The sequence below is a fragment of the Tupaia chinensis genome, unplaced genomic scaffold, assembly GCF_000334495.1.
Source record: "Tupaia chinensis unplaced genomic scaffold, TupChi_1.0 Scaffold000671_1, whole genome shotgun sequence".
In the NCBI taxonomy this organism is placed as follows: domain Eukaryota; kingdom Metazoa; phylum Chordata; class Mammalia; order Scandentia; family Tupaiidae; genus Tupaia; species Tupaia belangeri.
This window is the reverse complement of record NW_006160193.1, coordinates 590383-597183: the sequence shown is the minus strand read 5'-3', so window position 1 is coordinate 597183 and position 6801 is coordinate 590383. Positions and strand designations below refer to the sequence as shown.

The 6801-nt window shown below is 45.1% G+C and overlaps 1 long non-coding RNA gene across 1 annotated transcript; it reads left to right on the top strand.

The window, feature by feature from the left end:
• Window positions 1-73: 73 nt before the first annotated feature.
• Window positions 74-5437, top strand: LOC114009929 (uncharacterized). Its single transcript, XR_003551328.1, has 2 exons — window positions 74-377; window positions 3821-5437. It is a non-coding gene; the product is annotated as an uncharacterized LOC114009929 (long non-coding RNA).
• The last annotated feature ends 1364 nt before the right edge of the window (window positions 5438-6801 follow it).

The window sequence follows — 6801 nt, the reverse complement described above, 5'->3', positions numbered from 1 at the left end:
CGGCGCTCCCAGTGCACTCTGGGAACTGGAGTCTTCTAGCGGCAAAGCAGGATCTTGGTCTTCTGCCCCGAAGGCTTCTGGGAAGTAGGGTTTACAGACTCTGACTCTGACCTTTGGACCCGTCAATGCCAGAGGAAGCAAAATAAATGTCAGTGTTCAGAGTAGTTTGGTTTCTTAATTAAATGCATTGAAAAACGGTTGGAAATAAGAAGTCCTGTGTTCCCTGCACAGGCCCTTGGTTTCCATCCTCTGTCCACCGCCTGGAGTGCCTTGCTTTCACACTGCAGTTTAAGCCTGAGTTGTATGACCTGGCTCTGGAAGAAAACCATCTGGAGTTCCAATCCTAGCCCTTCCACTTTCTAACTTTGCAACCTAAGGTAAGTAGCTTAACCTCTCAGAGTCTCGGTTCCTGTTTCTGTCAGGATTAAAGGAGATATATTTTACACCTAGTGGTAGTCAATACATGATAGCTAGTGTTAGTATTATTCTTCCCACTTTTTGCCAAGTGTTTAAACCCTGTCATTCGAAACCTCGTTCTTTTTCTTTCTTTTTTTTAATTTCATGAGAAAGAGGGGCACCACAAGGCTTTGCCAACTCAGATGTCAGGCATGTACCATGCACCCAGAACACACAGGGAGCCTCAGATAGAGAACTGGAGACTGTCTCATGTGGACCCAGTATGCAGAGCATTGTGTTACTGACATCCCACTAGCTGGCCCCAATTCCTATGGTAGTCATCTGCCTAATCCTCTGTAGCATTTCATCTGTAATTCTCTTATATGACACATTGCTTTGTACTTACAATCAGTTTTCCAAGTCTCCATCACCGTGAGACTATAAGCCTATTGTGGACTGAGAAGTGCTCTAGGTCAAAATCACCACATCAACGGGCAGGGAAGGTGAAGCTGATGAAGCATAAGCTTCAGTACTTAACTTGCACAAGTTCCTTCCAAAGCCCTAGAAAGAGCCCAACAATGTGTTTATGTAGCTTTGGGGGTTGTTTTATTCACCAAGGTATATTTTTGTATAATTTCCTTTGAGTGGATGCCCCCAAATTGTGTGAACTTCTGTCCCAAAAAGCCTAGAATCACTGTCCACTAGACACTCTTATGTCTTACCATTTGCCCCTCCAGGTGACCTCACCTGATCTACACTCTTTCCCAGCCTGCTGCCCAGGAGGCTGACCTCTACAAACCACTCCAGGGCCCCTGGACTCCCTGGCTTCTGTTGGGTTTGTCTAGTGGGAAACCCCTCAGAGGATTAGAGAAAAGAAAAAAGTTGGCTAAGGCACATGTTCCACATTGCTACTTGCTGGCTAAGTTACTTCCTGTTGGCTGGGTCCTTCAGCTGAAGGTCACTTCTCCCTGACCCTCCCTCCAGTTTGCAGTGACAGCCCCTGCCTTTTTGTCTCAGGTTGGAGGTGATAACACCATGGCTGCTGTGGTGCCACAAGTTACTGCTCTATCTCTTGTGGTTTGCACCTCCACACTCTTGTAAAGCATCTCCTTGCAAATAACCCCTCCTCTAATTATCCTATTTCAAATGTGTCATCTGCTTCCTGTCAAGACCCTGATAGAAACACATAAACAAGGCGAGCACTTGATGAATAGCTGTCAGCAGAGAGATCTCAAAATTCACATATCTCGTGCATGTGGAAGCCCCCAGCAAGACTGTAGTCAGAACCCATTGAGAGGAAGCCATTCTCTACACACACACACACACACACACACACACACACATGTGCTGAGATGATGTGGGCTAGTGTCAATGTAAATAACCAACTCCACAGAAATAATAATTAATGCAGTTTATTTATAAACATGAATATGAATGACCAGGCCCTAAAAAAGGCAAATGTACCTTTCCCAGGGTGCTCAGATACAGAGGTTCCTTTTATTTAGTTTTGAGAGCAAGAGACAAGGTTTGGAATTAATGAAAAGAGTTTTCCTATTGGTCTGACACAAAAGGATGGGACCTCTGAAGTAACGGCTTGTAGGTTATAGGTGAAAAGTGTACTTGAGGGCTTTTATATGCCATAAAATACTGTCCCAAGCACAGGATGTAGGAAAAGTCCTGTTATCAATAAGTCAAAATGATCTGTTAGTGTTTGTGGGCATGACTAACCCATGTAGAGATACTATGCCAGGGACAGAATGTAGGAAGAGTCCTATTATCAAATGGGTCAAAATGGTCTGTTAATGTTTGTGGGTGTGACTCACCCCAGGCCCTCTGGAAGAGATTTTTGGAAATAGGAAGAAGCACTCAGACTTTTAAAAAGTTCTCACTAGGAACTTATCTGTCACAGTGTGACCATATTCCCTAACTTATGTGGAAGAAATGTCCCTGCATCCTGGGCTGACAAATGGCCAATTTTAAAACACAATTAAATAAGCAACAGTACACAGAGTATTCCAAGGTGACAATAGGCTGTATTTATTCTGGAACTCTTGGCACTGGCACCCTGGTAAAATGACTTGCTGCTAAATGCTCCTTAAATGTGGTTATGTGCCAAGGCCATCACCACCACCCCCAAAACCACCCCCATAGGCTGAGCTGTCCTGCCAGTGCAGAGCATGGCACAACACTAGTCCCAGTGGCCGTTGTGGAAACAGCATGTCTCAAACACTGTAGGTGAAGCTACAACTCTGGGATAAAGGAGACCCTTGGCAAGTTTTTATGAGCTGATAGGTTGATTTCAAGATCAGGATCATACAAAAAATTACCTGTGCAGACTTGCTGTTGTTGGGCTTTAAAAAATAAGACCTGATTAAGGAGGAAAGGTTGAGGAATAGTATCCATATATTTTAAAATACACATATGGGGCCAGCAGGTAGTGTGGTTATTGAGGTGCTAGGTCCCACATGGCTGATTCCATATTCAAATCCTGGACCTAGTAGCTTGAAATACATGCTGGGTGCATGTGTGTGCATGCCCAAAATCTGAGAAGAGAATGGAAGAGAAGATACTGCTTCATGGTCATCCCCCCTGAGGACTGATTTCTCTCTCTCTCTCTCTAGTGAGTACACATGCCCTATGGCAAATATCTAAAAACAAACAAACAAAACCTATGAAATCCAAGTAAATACTTACTACACACTTACCATGAGCCAGGGATTTAGCTGAATTCTAGAGATTCTGGTTTAGCTAATTTTTCCAAGAGGCCATACTGTTTGTTGGGCACTGGGCTTTTGTATGTATGTGTGTGTGTGTGTGTGTGTGTGTGTGTGTGTGTGCATGTGTGTGTGCATGTGTGTGTATGACTATTGTAAATGGAATTGTTTTATTTTCTTTAATGAAATGATTCCAAGTCTCCTAAAATTCCTTCTGGACATTCTGTATACTGCCCATTTAGGCACAGTCTCAGTACATGAGGACGATTCTTGTGAAGAAATCATTTCCCATTTCTCATGGGAGTCCTGGTCAAAGGGGCATGATGGTTAAAGCAGCTGACTAAGAAGAGGGTTTGCCCAATGAAAAAAAATTTCCCAGGTGCCCCAAAAGGGCAGATCAATTAAAAAAAAAAAAATCTGTCCATGGGACCTGTACTAATTTGCCACAGAGTCAGGTTCCAGAGTGCCACTTTTCTTTCTGCAAGCTCTTCTAACTCAGGCAGCATCTGCCCAGGGGCACAGAGAAGTAAAACTGGTCCAGGGAACTTTGGGAAAAAATGGGAGATTGGTGTTGAAACTCCATCTGCAAAGTTTAAAGCAAACATGATAGTCATTAGGAAGCAGTACTGCCCTGGCAGGCTGCCCAGCAGGCACCGGCTCTACCCATGAGTCAGTTCCTGAGTCCTTGACTTTGTCGTTTTTGTCTTTAGAATGGGAACAATCATCCTGGTCCAGCCAGTCCCTGCCTCCCCAGGCTGATGGGAGGCATATGAGGTCATGTCTGAGAAGGGCTTTGATCTACCTGGAACAAGCCATGAGGGTGTCTTTACTCAGTGTACACAACCAAACAACAAGCCAAGGAAATGTGATCTTCTGGAGAAGCCACGGGGTGAGGATTTCATCTCCTCCAGGTGCCCAAAGCCCTACTTTGCCTTCCTGCAAAGACTTTTGAGCATCTACCATGTGCCAGCACGGTATCCAATGTCTTAGCACATTCACGATCTAGGGAGAGAGCCCACATGTCCACAAATTCTGTAACTGTGATTTTTTTTTTATGAGGACCCATCACATACTGGGAAAACCATCTCATATAACCCTGAGAAGAAGGTAAGATGACCCCAGTGTCCAGAAAAGAGACAAAGCCCTGAGAAGTGAACTGATCTGTGCAAGGTCACCTATGGCCAGTAAACAATAGAACTGTCTGCCTCCACTTCCAGTCTGATGGTGGCCACAGCTGCCGGCATCAGAGGGAAGAACTAACTGGAGGCACCAAGACTCCATGCAATGAGAATGCAGGACCAAGATCAAGTGGTTCCACCAGGCTTCACACACACGGTGGCCTTAGCCTGGTTTCTCTGCTCAGCTCATCCGGAGATCAGTACAATAATGAGTTCTTCCAGGTTTTATGACACAATAATTAATGGTTATAGATTACCCTGAAGCCAGAGTGGGCGAAAGAAGTTTCACTGGCCTAGGAAAATGTTTCCTCCTCCTTTTCTTCCTCTTGACGATGATGACATTGATGATGATGACCATTTCCATTTATTGAGTTTTAAGCATTGGCCAGAGACTGCTCATACGTTTTTAAAGTTTATTTGTTTCTTCAATGAGTAAGGGAAATGTGGGTGTGGAGGGAGGAGACAGGGAGGCAGCACCCCATAGTGTCCAGATGCCACAATCCACCCCAGCTTCAGCCAGCCACAGATCATTAGTATCCACAGGCCTGGCATAATAAGGGGGGCTCCATGAACTCAGGTAGGTCACTCTTGCAGAACACTGCATTATACCGCTGTGACACCATCCAGGTCCTTCCAAGCACCATTTCAAGAAGTCTTCACAATAACTCTTGGAGATTTGTATTATTAGCCACAGAGTAGCAATAAGGAAACCCAAGCTCAGAGAAGGGAAGTAATTGCTCAAGGTCTCACAGCTTGGAAATGATGCAGTTGGGCTTTAAGCCAGCTTTGACTAACTCCGAAGACCAAACACTTAGCCATAATTTCAGATGTTCATTTCATAATTCATAATTTCATATATGTGTGTCTCCTGCACTGGCTTTTGAGATGCCATGGTTACTTTGTCTTCCCCAAATCTCAAGGGAGAAATGGTGCAGAACAATGTAACATGTGGGCCTCTAAAAATGACCACATCATTTCACAGTGCACTGGTGGGACTTGGAGCAGGCTGCTGTCCACTTGCTAGGAGCAGTGGCCCACTATGGTCTATCGACACTTAGCTTCCATTTTTATCTCCTTCTGCCCCTTTCTCCTGCAGAGGCCACCAAGCATTTCCAAGATACTCCAGTACTCAGGACTCTGGATAGAAATTAAGTTCCACTAGTTAGATTTATCCAAAAAGACTTAGGTGGGAATGCAGTCATGGAGTCCAGGCTTTTTGGCAGAAGCAGTGTTCCACAGCCTACTCTCCAGTTTAGTGTCAGAGGCAGTTGTGTTAGTGGTGGTAGCAGCTTCCTGATCCCTGGATGCCAGATACAGTTGTGAGTTTATGTAGTAAAGAATTTTTTTTTTTTGGAGAGGTTTTGGACCACTGAGCTTAGGGAGCTCTCCTTATAAAAAGACCCCCCTCTTTACTGATGAGTGAGCTAGGGCATCTCTGGCTTCAGACCCCTGGGTGCTCTTGCTCAATAAACTTCTCTGCTCTTGAATTGGTGCCTCCTGAGTCTTACTCTGAACTGTGATGGAGAGTAATTTGGGGATCCCTCCCCCCACTTTGCCACTCGTGTTAGAAGTGACAGTGGTCACCTTGTGAACTGTTTCTCTTGAACCATACGGCAAGCAATTTTTTTTTTTTGGAGAGGTTTTGGACCACTGAGCTTAGGGAGCTCTCCTTATAAAAAGACCCCCCTCTTTACTGATGAGTGAGCTAGGGCATCTCTGGCTTCAGACCCCTGGGTGCTCTTGCTCAATAAACTTCTCTGCTCTTGAATTGGTGCCTCCTGAGTCTTACTCTGAACTGTGATGGAGAGTAATTTGGGGATCCCTCCCCCCACTTTGCCACTCGTGTTAGAAGTGACAGTGGTCACCTTGTGAACTGTTTCTCTTGAACCATACGGCTGGCTAAAATACTTTTTATAAGAGGTTTTTGTCTTAGGGTGTGTCTTAGGGTCTCTCTTAGAGAAAGAGAGACAGAGACAGTGAGAGGGAAAGTGAGAAATCACCCCCCTGGGGGAATGGCCATGCCACAATCCCTTCTTCTCCATTCTCCTCCCAGGATCTTGGGCACGCATGCACATGCACCCAGCATGAGATTCAAGTCACCAGGTCCAGGACTCGAACTGTAGCTGACCATGTGAGAGTCCAGCAATGTCACCACTACGCTATCTGCTGGCCCCAAGCTGGCTAAAACTCTTGCAGAGTTTTTAGTCTCAACTCTCTAGTCTCAATAATGGCCTCCTCATTCTTCCCCCTTTTGGTCACGGCAGAGCTAGTGGCCTGCTTAGCAAGGTAGGTCTGCAGTTCTCTAGCTACCATCTTTCAGTCTAGCCCATCGGCGATTTCACGAGTACAACTCCTTTGTGCTTAGAATACTAGGTGTGGTCATTACGCCCTGCACTAAACTTTGAGTAATACAGGACAAAATCTGGTCCTGATCAATGCAGTCTCTCATTTATTCACTTTAATATCTCTGAAATCTGCATACATTTGCAATCAGAGCCAACTGTAATTGGCGA